At 29.6% G+C, this 11,515-nt stretch overlaps 1 protein-coding gene across 3 annotated transcripts in view; it reads left to right on the top strand.

Moving 5' to 3' along the window:
- The first annotated feature begins 2,583 nt into the window (after positions 1 to 2,583).
- LOC140434866 (uncharacterized) overlaps positions 2,584 to 11,515 on the top strand; it is a 541,244-nt gene continuing 532,312 nt past the window's right edge. For all 3 annotated transcript variants that reach the window (XM_072523454.1, XM_072523453.1, XM_072523449.1), the window contains exon 1: positions 2,584 to 2,785. The gene's annotated coding sequence lies outside the window, so the exon portion shown is untranslated. The remainder of the gene's footprint in view (positions 2,786 to 11,515) is intronic.

Here is an 11,515-nt window from a genome sequence, read left to right as displayed (position 1 = left end):
ATTCACATGGCATGATCTCATTTTACCAGAAAAGAAGCAAAGGTTTATAACTTTGCTTTTGCTGGACGTAAAAGGATTTATATCACCTTCTTTTAAAGCTACAATTTTAAACTTTAAAAGGAATTATAAAAAATTTAATTTTATCAACAAGTTATCAAAGTTATATAGGTTTAAAATATACAATATAGGTATACAATTTTGTTTATAACAATTTTTCGGTGGTATGAGATCAAACAAATTATTATGTTAATGCGGACTATAGTACAATAGAAAACAAATACTTTGAGCTTTATTTAATTCATTTTAATACAGTTTTCGCTAGAATACAATTTGAACTGAGATCTGCTGATGCGCTTAACTCGCACCCGGTGCGTGCTCGAGCGCAACTGTACTTGAGCTTTACAATATTAATATCTTAACAAAAAAATAACTTTTGCTTGTTTTGTAAATCTTAAATTGTTCATTAGCATTTCTAGAATCAGATTCCCTGGTTTCTACCAGAATAATAAAGAATACACCAAGCACTATCTACGAAGGAGCTTAGCCATTTTACTGGCTAATAGTGGTGGTACTATCTTCTTCTTCTTCATGTGCCATTTCCTCTAAGAAGTTTGGCAACCATTATGGCAATTCGCACTTTCGATACCGCTGCTCTAAAGAGGTCAGCAGAAGTGCAGTTAAACTAAGCTCTCAAATTGTTTAACCAGGAGATGCGTCTTCTTCCGCGACTCCTTCTACCCTGTATTCTTCCTTGCATTATTAATTACAACAAGTTATAACGCTCGCCTCTCATGACATGGCCCAGATATTGCAGTTTTCTGATTTTAGTTGTATTTAAAACCTCTTTATCTTTTCCCATGCTTCTCAACACCTCGACATTCGTGACTCTATCCACCAAACTTATTCTTAATATAATTCTGTAGGCCCATAACTCGAAGGCTTCTAATCTGTTCGAAACATCTTTCTTTAATGTCCAAGCCTCCAACCCATAAAATAATGTGGAGAACACGTAGCATCTCAGAAGTTTTATCTTTAAAGAAATTGAAATGTCCCTGCTGCAGAGTACTTTTTTCAGTTTATTGAAATAATTTCTTGTCTGTTCTCTTCCTGCCTTAATCTCTTCTTTTCAGGGTGGTACTATAACCAACCTGAAAAGACAAGGAGAATGGAAATTAACTAATGTACCATATAGCTTCACAGATTGAAAATGGCCGCAACCAAGTTAATATCTCAAAAAATAGTAAAAGTACTGACACGTCTAACACTAATTTCAATACTGCCACTTCTGTTATTATTCCTAACAATATCAATGTAAATAATTGTTATAATTGTGTTATTAATATTCATGAGTAGATTTTTCTAATGTTGAATTCACGAGAGTAACTTTAAAGTGTTTAATAAAAGTTCATATATTCTTTTTAATTCATTAATTTTATTCATTATAATCCATATATTCTTTTTAACATACAAAAGGGCTGCAGAAAAAATATTGTACGTAACACGATGTAAAAGTAATTTTACGAGATTCGCAGGATTCAAGGACTCGCCTACGACTCGCCCTGTAAACTTCCTACTCGTCTCGTAAATTATCACTTTCGGAACTTGTTAGGTAAATTACTATTTCAGTAATGATTCCAAACAATTTATAATGTATGAGTCAATTGAACCTACTCTTAACCAATATTTAGACTTCAGCTTCTTAAACTTACACTTACTGTCTTTACACAAGATTGCTGTAAAACAATTTTCCATCCTGATACTGTAATCCATTATAGTCATCTACAAAGAGCTTTTTTTTAGTATTTTAAAATAAAAACGTTTATTTATCGTTTATTTATTAATATAAATAACTGAATTTCAAGTAAAACATTTCAGGGTAAAGTTTTTATTGAAAAGAAGAAAAAATGCTACAAATAAGCATAAATCTTCAAAAAATAAGCATTAAAAACTCTCTCTCTTTGTCATATCTATGGTTCAAGTCATCAATATCTTGAATTATTTATTATTTGCTTTTAATATTTACCTAAAACATATTGACTGCAAATCCAGGCTCTAATGATAACAGTTTGTTATCCTTTTTTAGAGTTTCTGTTGTGACTGAGCATTAAACTCTTCAAAATGATTTTTAAATAGTATCAGAGTTTCTGTTGTCACTGAGCATTGAATTTATATTTCATATTGTCTAGGATTATTACGGATTGAATATATTTTTTTATAGTATTATTGGGGCTTCTGTGGCGATTGAACATTGGAATATAATACAATTTTTAATAACTACTGTTGATCAGACACGATTTGAAAAATAGTTTAGAAGTCATAAGACGGTTTTTATTTCCCAAATTAAAAAAAATCTTTGTTATTAATCAATATTTACTTTTGGTAAAAAAAAAATTTTTTTTACCACCAAAACTATTATTAAAGACATATTTAGAGTTAGACAGATTCGGCTGAATCCAGTTTCACAGTAATTGTTAACCATTTATCCAATATTTTCAGATATCTTCGATGTACCACGCGTGCGGCAACAACGCAAAGATTTCTTCTTTATACAAGCGACTATCGATGATCGAAGCACTATTCTTGAATTAGTACGTGCGCGGTCCATACTTGCTTAAGTCAAGTAGGCCGGTTCAGTGAATAGCGTTTGGTACATGTGATTTTTTTGCGAAAAACAAAAATTGTAGGCATCTGCCAGACGGATTCTTTGCCGGTTTTTTTGGACTGATCGTTAGTCTATTAGGAATGTATTGTGTTTTGTTTAAGGATTTTTGTCTACTTTGATAAGGTATGTACATTGTATGCAGCACATGTTTACGTTTTTCTACTTTTAAGTGTAAATAAATACGTAAAGTTATTATGGAATATTGGTAAATATGTAAAATAATTTCAAAACAATCCAGATGTACTTCTTATAAGATGGATGCAATTGTTATCAATACTTTATTTTTATACGTGCTTGCAGGTACTTACAGTTGTTTCTATCGTTGTGATAATTTTCTTACAATAAATAAGTTCTCACGTTATACACCATTGATAATTGGTCCATTGTAGAAAATATTAAATTTTCGATACTTCTAGTGATACTAATCATTTAAGAGGCGCCAGTAATACCTTTAAATAAGAGCTTAGAGATGAAAATAAATAAACTTTGAAGTCAAAAATTTTTTTCACCTGAAATAAATATGAATAAGCAATAAGACTTATTTCTTAATCTTATTGAAGAATTTTTCGAATTTATTCAATAAAAACTAGCTTACGAATGGTAAACCTTCCAGTGAACAGTAGTATTTAAAGTTTATACTGAAGAATTCAATGCACAGTCATAACAGAAACTCAAATAGTATAAATGGTTATCTATGTGCCAACAAAAAATTAAAATGCAATATATGCCAAAAAAAATGGTCAAAAATTCCAATATGTGCATAAATAATCAACATATAATTTTCTGTTTTTGTTTATTTATTACTTATTTAAACAGTGACAAGTTCTAAGCACTATATATGTTAATATTAACGTTAAAAGAAACTAATTATGGTGACAATATTTCTCCAAATTTTCTTTAGTACATTTTTGAATTTTGTCTACTAAATGTCAAGTAGGGGGCTTCTTGGATATTTATGTACCGTATTGCATACAATAAGAACACATAATTAAAATAAGAATATAAATGAACATCTAATGTATCAATATAATCAAAAACATTTTCTCTCGCATTTAAGAACGTATCAAAAACTTTAGGGAACCGTCTCCGGAGGCATTATTCAACAATGCGATGGACAGTCATACTCAGGAGTAAGGGCTTTCCCCATCTACAAAAGCTGTCAGCAAATCTGCGGTTTGTTTTTATTCTGAAGTGTTAATCAAACATTTCTTTGGTTTATTACTTCTTCTGGTTTACAGAAGCTTAAACGTGCGGTAGCTAGTACAAACATGGACTTTTCCTACGATATTTATAATGATCCTGATTTTTTAACAGTCTTTCTTACCGAAACTTATAACAATTGAATATTAAAGCATTTTCCACTAAAAAAAGTACGATAAATGGCTAAAAAAAATACCTGTGCGATGATTTAATAATGAATTAAGGTCTTACAGATCTAATCTTTCTCTTATTATACACATTGCAGATGCCACTTAGGATCCCGATTTTTTCGAAGTATATAAACAACAAAAAGTTGAATATAATAAAAAACAGCTTAATGTAATTTTATTGCCAATTCCAATAATAAACCTAGAGGCTGCTGGAAAATAGTAAATTTCGAAAGAAACTACACAAGATCCAGTTCGGTACAACCTCATCTACCTCCAGACGAAATGAATCAATTTTTTACTACAATTTTAGAGACTGTAATTACATCTCTTCCAATTATTAACGTCAATGTCCTCGTCAATTATAGAAATTATCCTTCTCCGAGCAAATCCTTTTTTTTTTCTTCCCGTTCTGGAATAAGAGGTTTCTCAAATAATAAAGTCTCTTAGTAATTTTAATTGCAGGGACGTTCACAAAATTAACAGCAAAATTTAAAAAAAAACTTACCAAATAGTTTTAACACCTTTCACTCATCTTATTAATTTAATTCTATCAACTGGAGTATTTCCAGAAGTACTTAAATAATCAAAAGTACTATCAATTGACAAAAAAGGTGATTCCTCAAAAACTGACAATTACAGACCCATAAGTATTGTTTCTACTTTTGGGAAAGTAATTGAAAAGGTTATCAAACAACAATTTTATTCCTATTTTGAGTCAAATAGTTACTTTAGCAACTCACAATATGGATTCAGAAGTACTCTTTCTACTAAGAACGCGGTATTTAATATTGTGAGTGAGGTGATTGATGGGCTTGAATGCGGCAATCGCATAGCAATTTGTCTTTGGGACTTGTCGAAGGCTTTTGATTGCGTTTCACACGACATTTTGCTCCACAAATTAAATTACTATGGAATCAGAGGTAGGTATCCCTCTTAAGCTTATAACTTCTTATCTACGTGGCAGACACCAGTCGGTAGTGTCTAAAGGTCATCTCTAAGATTTTCTCTCCGTAAAACATGGAGTCTTACAAGGTTTGGTCTTAGGAACTCTTTTGTTTATTATTTATGTCAACGATCCCTAAATTCATATCTTCGTACAAAACTATACAATTCGCAGATGATACGTTATATCAGGAAAAAATAATGATGATTTAAAAATGTCTCATTAGGAAGTTTCTACTAAATCAAGCTCATGGTTTGCTACAAACAAACTAAAACTTAACTCTGATAAAACGCAAAATTTGGTAACATCTGCAAGTTTTTTACACAATGATCTAGATAACAAAGATACTGTTAAACTATTGGGAATAACCATAGATAATCGACTCAACTGGTCGGCTCATATGTCACAACTTAAGAAAAAGCTATCAAGTTCATTATTTGTTAATTGTCAACTAGCAAGGGTTGTTAACTTTGAAACATTAAAAATGACATATTATTCTTTATTTCACTCTCACCTAAACTATGGTGTAATTATATGGGGCCATTTTCAACAAATGCACTTCAAATTTTTAGAATGCAAAAGAAAGCTGTCAGGATTTTAGCAGGGGTTAGTTATCTAGAACACTGCCGACCTTTCTTTATCAAATTAAAAATTTTGCTGCTACCTACTCTGTTAATATTTCGAGTTCTAACTGAAATTCACAGAAAACGATCCCATTTAATAAAGCAGTCTGATGTCCATGTTCACATACGCGAAACTGTCACTACCTACAAACAAATCGCTGTAGATTAAGTCTTTCTATTTTAACTATTACAATATTTTACCAAAAAGTATAAAACAGCTAAGATGTAAGTTTCGATAAAGTTATAAAAAAATATCTTCTAAAACATTGTTTTTACTGCTCAGAAGAATATATGACTCATTGCAGAACATCCACTGAACTGCTTACCGTAACTTTGCCATAAATGTTTTTCTGTTTAATATGTGTTTTTGTTTGTATATATTTTAGTTACGTTTTATATTCCTTTTTTAATACTATGTATGTTTTTTTTTGACTTGCTGCAAACAATATTTGTATCTGTTATATAGTTAAATAAATATTCTACTCTACTTTACTCTACTTTTGTTCTGCTTTGTTCATGTATTGCGGGGCACTTCGAAACCTGGCGGTTTCTGATCAATAAAGGATATTTGGTGTAAGGAGGTGTCCTATAACAATAGAGGATAACTGGAGAAGAGAATATTTCTTCGTAGTTTCGGCGGGCGGACTTGGGATGTGAGTCAGAATGGGAAACTAATAGTTCGGTGTTGGTCTTATTCGCATTGTTTGGTTGAATTAAGTATCAACCATCTTCATGTGTCTGCTATTGAACGATACCTGGGAAGTATATTCAGCTGCCAAGTATAAAAGTCCGAGAGCGGATGATCTGAGTACGGAGGTTGAGAAAACCCATGTGGTAATTTTCCAATAGTCAATTTCGCTATATATTATCTATATAAAAACAGTTAATATTCAGAATATATTATTCAAAAAATCGGTAGGGATTGGTCATAATGAAACTTAGCATATTTTTAAACATAGTAAAATTTAGCATAAAATATTTTAGCACAATATTTATTTTTTTTTAATATTCAGTAATATAGGTGTTTGTACCATATTTTCTTAACACGGGTTATTAGGAAAGAACAATGAATGTAAAAGATATCCAAGGAAATCTAATAGTGGACAAAGACCAAATATGTAAAAGATAGAAAGAATATTTTGAAGAGCTACTATATGGCAGATTGACTACAGAAAAAAAAATTATAATGTTAATAACCTCCAAATAGTAGTAGTAGAAATACCAAAGCCCATAAGACAAGAAATTGAAGAAGTAATAAAAGATATAAAAATCCAAAAAAACCCAGGGAGAGCGGCGTTGTAGCAGAGAACTTAAAATATGGAGAAGGGGCTTCACGAAACCAACTTCTTAAACTAATAGTAGAAGTGTTAGATGCCGAAGAAATCCATTATAATTTCTATACACAAAAAGGGAGATAGAACTCAATGCGCAAACTATAGAGGAATATCCTTATTAGAGGCATTATACAAAGTGCTCGCCATACTAATTAAAAATCGATTAGAAATATATGGAAAAAAGAATTAAGGAGAATACCAGGGTGGATTTCGCAAGGGAAGATCAATAACCGATCAAATTTTTATTCTAAAACAAATCCTGATCAATGCTGTGAATACAAAATTTTAGCACAAGTATTTTTCATTTTTAACAAAGCCGTCTACGGTACAATAGACAGAAACAAATTACTAGAAACGCTAAATGAATCCAAAATGTCAGAAAAAGTAGCAACATTAGTAAAACTAAAAATTAGAAAAACTATTTGTAATTACTATTTAAATGAGAATAAGCCACAATTAAAGGTTAAAGTACGTTTATTGACGTTTCAATTTCCACTTCGAAAATCATTCTCAAAATACAAACATTACTAATGTTTGTATTTTAAGAACAATTTCCGAAGTGGAAATTGAAACGTCAATAAACGTACTTTAACCTTTAATTGTCGTTTATTCTCATTTAAATAGTAATTACGTTAAAATGCCATAAGAAAATAGCTTCAGAACAATAAAAACCATTTGTGGTGCGAAATGCAATGGTATAGTCTCAGAGGAATTCGAAGTAAAATAAGGTGTTCACCTTATTTTACTAAGTAGGATAAATAGCTCTGACACTCTTTTCTCTACAGAACATCAATGCTTAGCGTACGGTGATGATTTGGTTCTCCTTGCAAGAAATGGAAAAGAACTGTCAAGTATAGCAAAACGTCTGATTTGTGGAAGCTCTAAAATGGGACTGAAAGTTAATATTAATAAATTCAAGTTTATGGAAATCCTAATTAAAAAAGGAATAAACAACAGGAGCTCATTTCAACTAGAGGTGGAGGAGAAGGTGGATAAATATAAGTACTTAGGTACCCTTATTGCTCAGACATGTAAGAAAGAAACTGAAATCAACCTGAGACTGACCAAGAGCAAAATATGTACTGGGGCTATGAACAAAATAATTAAGACCAAATATAATCTCATAATATAAAAAGTGTATACAAAACTATAATAACATCCATAATTCTATACGCTGCCGAGGCATGGACTATAAACAAAACCATACAGAACAGATTAAAAGCATGATAAAGAAAGATACTTCCCAGAATATTTGGTGAAAAAGTAGTAGAGGAAGAATGGAGAAGACGAACTAATCTAGAAGTGTACCAGTTGTATGCTAACCCTACAATAACAAAAGTATTAAAAAAAAGTAGATAAGAATGGCTCGGACATCTAGAGAGAAGGCAGGGTACTAGATAAGTCAAAAATATTGGTTAAGAAGTACTTGAGGGCAAAAAAGAGAGAAATATCAAGAAAGAAATAAAGAGATGTAGTGATGAAAGATATCAGAGAGACGGAAATCAGAGACTGAAGCTGACAGCTAAGAAGAGAAAACAATATGTGATAATCTAAGCAATCGAAAACAACACTAAGAATAGCTAAAATGAAAACGTTAAAATAAAAAGAAACACTATATAATCCTTTTCTATTACAAATAAGCACTTTATGTTTTTTCTAGTTTTCAATGTATCACCATTCTTTAGTTTGTTCTTTTTTATTTTTAAATTTAATTTAAATCATGTTTGCACCAAACTATTCATATTAAAAATTTCTGCAATAATATTTTACCAAGTTCCAGTTTAAGATCGCTCGACTGAAAATATTAATAACCGTTTTTATACAATAGAAAAACATTTGCCTTCTTTTACTTTTATTTGTTGATCAACTTACAAAAAATGCACTATCAACGTTACGTTTTAAAATTTATTCAGTAACCACAACATTTATTGTTACATTTTCCACAATGTTGCATTAAACCTCAAACTTACCACAGAATGCACAAGGTTTCATATTGGATGTTTTACTATTTTTTTTTACAAAAATTCCTTTATTATTGTAGACAGCTCGCATATACTAACAGTGGGTATTATTGTTTTCTAAACAATAAATACATAGAGGATATGGGAAATCAATTTTTAAGATAACTGACCTTTATTAATGATCAAAAATATATCAAAATATGTATCTTAACTGTAACTATATATTCTACAAATATGTTAAAGACAAATTTAGGACAGAATTTAGATATTGTTTTACATTTTTGAGAACGATTTCCGAGAAAAGTAGAAATTGAAACGTCAATTAACTAATATTAAACTTAAATTGTGGCTTATTCTCAATTAAAATTCTGAAGAAAATAGCTTCAGAACAATATTATGAAGGCAGTTCCAAACTAACTTGGAGCCAATTCGATATGATTCCAGTGCCTTTAATGCCACCTGTCCATTCGATATAATTTTTATAGATTTGACCCTGCAAATTTTCTTTATTATATTATTTATCTTAATTAGTTCCTGCAGGCACATCTCTTTGTTTAATAGATAGTGGATTAATTACCTAGGCTTTCACTAAGGTTTCGAATTATGTGATTCTTATATACCTGTACGGGTTTATGTTTAAGTTTCATAAAAGATCCTAAAGTATGAGCTTAGTTTTTCTCAGTGATTTTAGGGTTTTTACAAGAAAATTATAAACACGGATCAATACCTGTGTCTTTATTGAAGGTTAAACCACGACTAGGTCTTAAATTAAAACTAACTTACTAATACTGTTTTTATCTATCTCAGTAAATATATCAGATAACAAATATTTGTTAAATCCATCCAATTTGAATCTATGGAGAGGGCATCACGTGACTAAAAACGACCTCACTTCGGCCATATTGTTAAGATTGTTTTGACACTTTTGACAGATCGTATATGTTTGTTTACGTTTGTTGTTTTTCGAATATTTTTAGTTTTATAATACTTTTATAGAAACTGTAATAATTGTGATAGTGCATAATAATGGTTTCTTGTTCTCAACGTAGTTGCAGTAGCAGAAGCAATATTAATAAAAAATCTTCAGGAATAATGTTCTACAGGTTAGTATACAAATATGTAAAGAAAGTAATGGCCCGTACTTCAGAGAATAAATTAATAGTATTTGACTGTATTAATTCATCTTTATGTATAATATATCGTATTTTTTTATATCCAATAAGGAAGCATTTTTCGAAAAATTACCAGGAGGGAAAAAGTATTTACTTCGATCAGATACGTCTAATAAATTTTACTCGAAGCGATTCTGGAAATTATTTTATTGTTATTTTAATAACAATAAAACATCTTGGTGTGGTAGAAATGAAAAAAACAGTCGGTATATTATACCGACACCTATATACAATAGTAGCACCGTTTGTAATTCCTTTCATTCTACTCTTTCTGCTAGAGTATAAAAAATATTGTAGGATTATAAATTGTGAATCATTTTATTAATTGTGGGCTTATTTCATTATTCTGTTAAAATAAGTAATTATTAAAAATAGAAATGTAATAATTATATTGTTTTATTTCAAAAGAAACCACAAAGATGTGATCACGCCTTTCTTAATATTATCTGTGAAGTGCAACTAAAAATGCAGAAAATATAAAGATATATATATATATATATATATATATATATATATATATATATATATATATATATATATATATATATAAATATATAACTGTTTTGGATGGGTTGGAGTCAATAATAGGGCTATTGGTAAACTATTTTTTTATTCTCGAGCTTTCAATTGTGTTCTACATTTACATCTCGAGCATATATAATTCTACAGAATTAAAAAACCATCTTGTGCTTTGGCAGAACATGTAATCGATAAAGACCATATTATGGATTTTGATAACATTAAAATTTTATGTAGTGAAAGTAATAAATTTAAAAGGACTTTTTTGGAAATGGTTTGTATTAGCAAAAATGATAAGAGTTTAAACAAAAGATCTGAAATTCAAAATTTAAGTAAAATTTATAATTATATTCTTTCTTTATGATTTATATATAAAACTTGTAAAATGTCATATTTAATTCTCCATATATCTATCACATTCTTTCAGACATCTGTCAAGGGTGAATAAATCTTCTTCTTTTTGTTACTAAACAAAAAAGAATGTTTAAACGAAGTTTTACTTTTGGCAATATAATTGTCAAAAATAAAAATTTTATGTTGGCATTTATGACATTGAGGCTATTTGTAATTGGTTGCTATTTGAACTTATTTATAAATTCAATTATTTTTATATTAATAAAAAAAATGTTTTCAAAATTATAGAAATTTTCGGAGAAACATTTGTTAGATCAAAACATTTTTATATAAAATATTTTGAACATGTAAGCAGTGATTTTTACTTACCAAACTAATTTTTATTTGGTAAGTTAACAAAAATTGTTTTTTCTTTTTAGTTCAACCTTGTAAGTATTTTGTCTTTTTTAGCTCTTGATAATAATTGTAAACACAATTGAAAGCTCGAGAATAAAAAAATAGTTTACCAATAGCCCTATTATTGACTCCAACCCATCCAAAACAGTTATATATTTGTTCCAAACGAGTCACAAGTACT

Source organism: Diabrotica undecimpunctata, chromosome 2, assembly GCF_040954645.1.
Source record: "Diabrotica undecimpunctata isolate CICGRU chromosome 2, icDiaUnde3, whole genome shotgun sequence".
NCBI classification, from domain to species: domain Eukaryota; kingdom Metazoa; phylum Arthropoda; class Insecta; order Coleoptera; family Chrysomelidae; genus Diabrotica; species Diabrotica undecimpunctata.
Note: the sequence above shows the minus strand (reverse complement) of the source record. Positions and strands in the feature narration are given on the sequence as shown.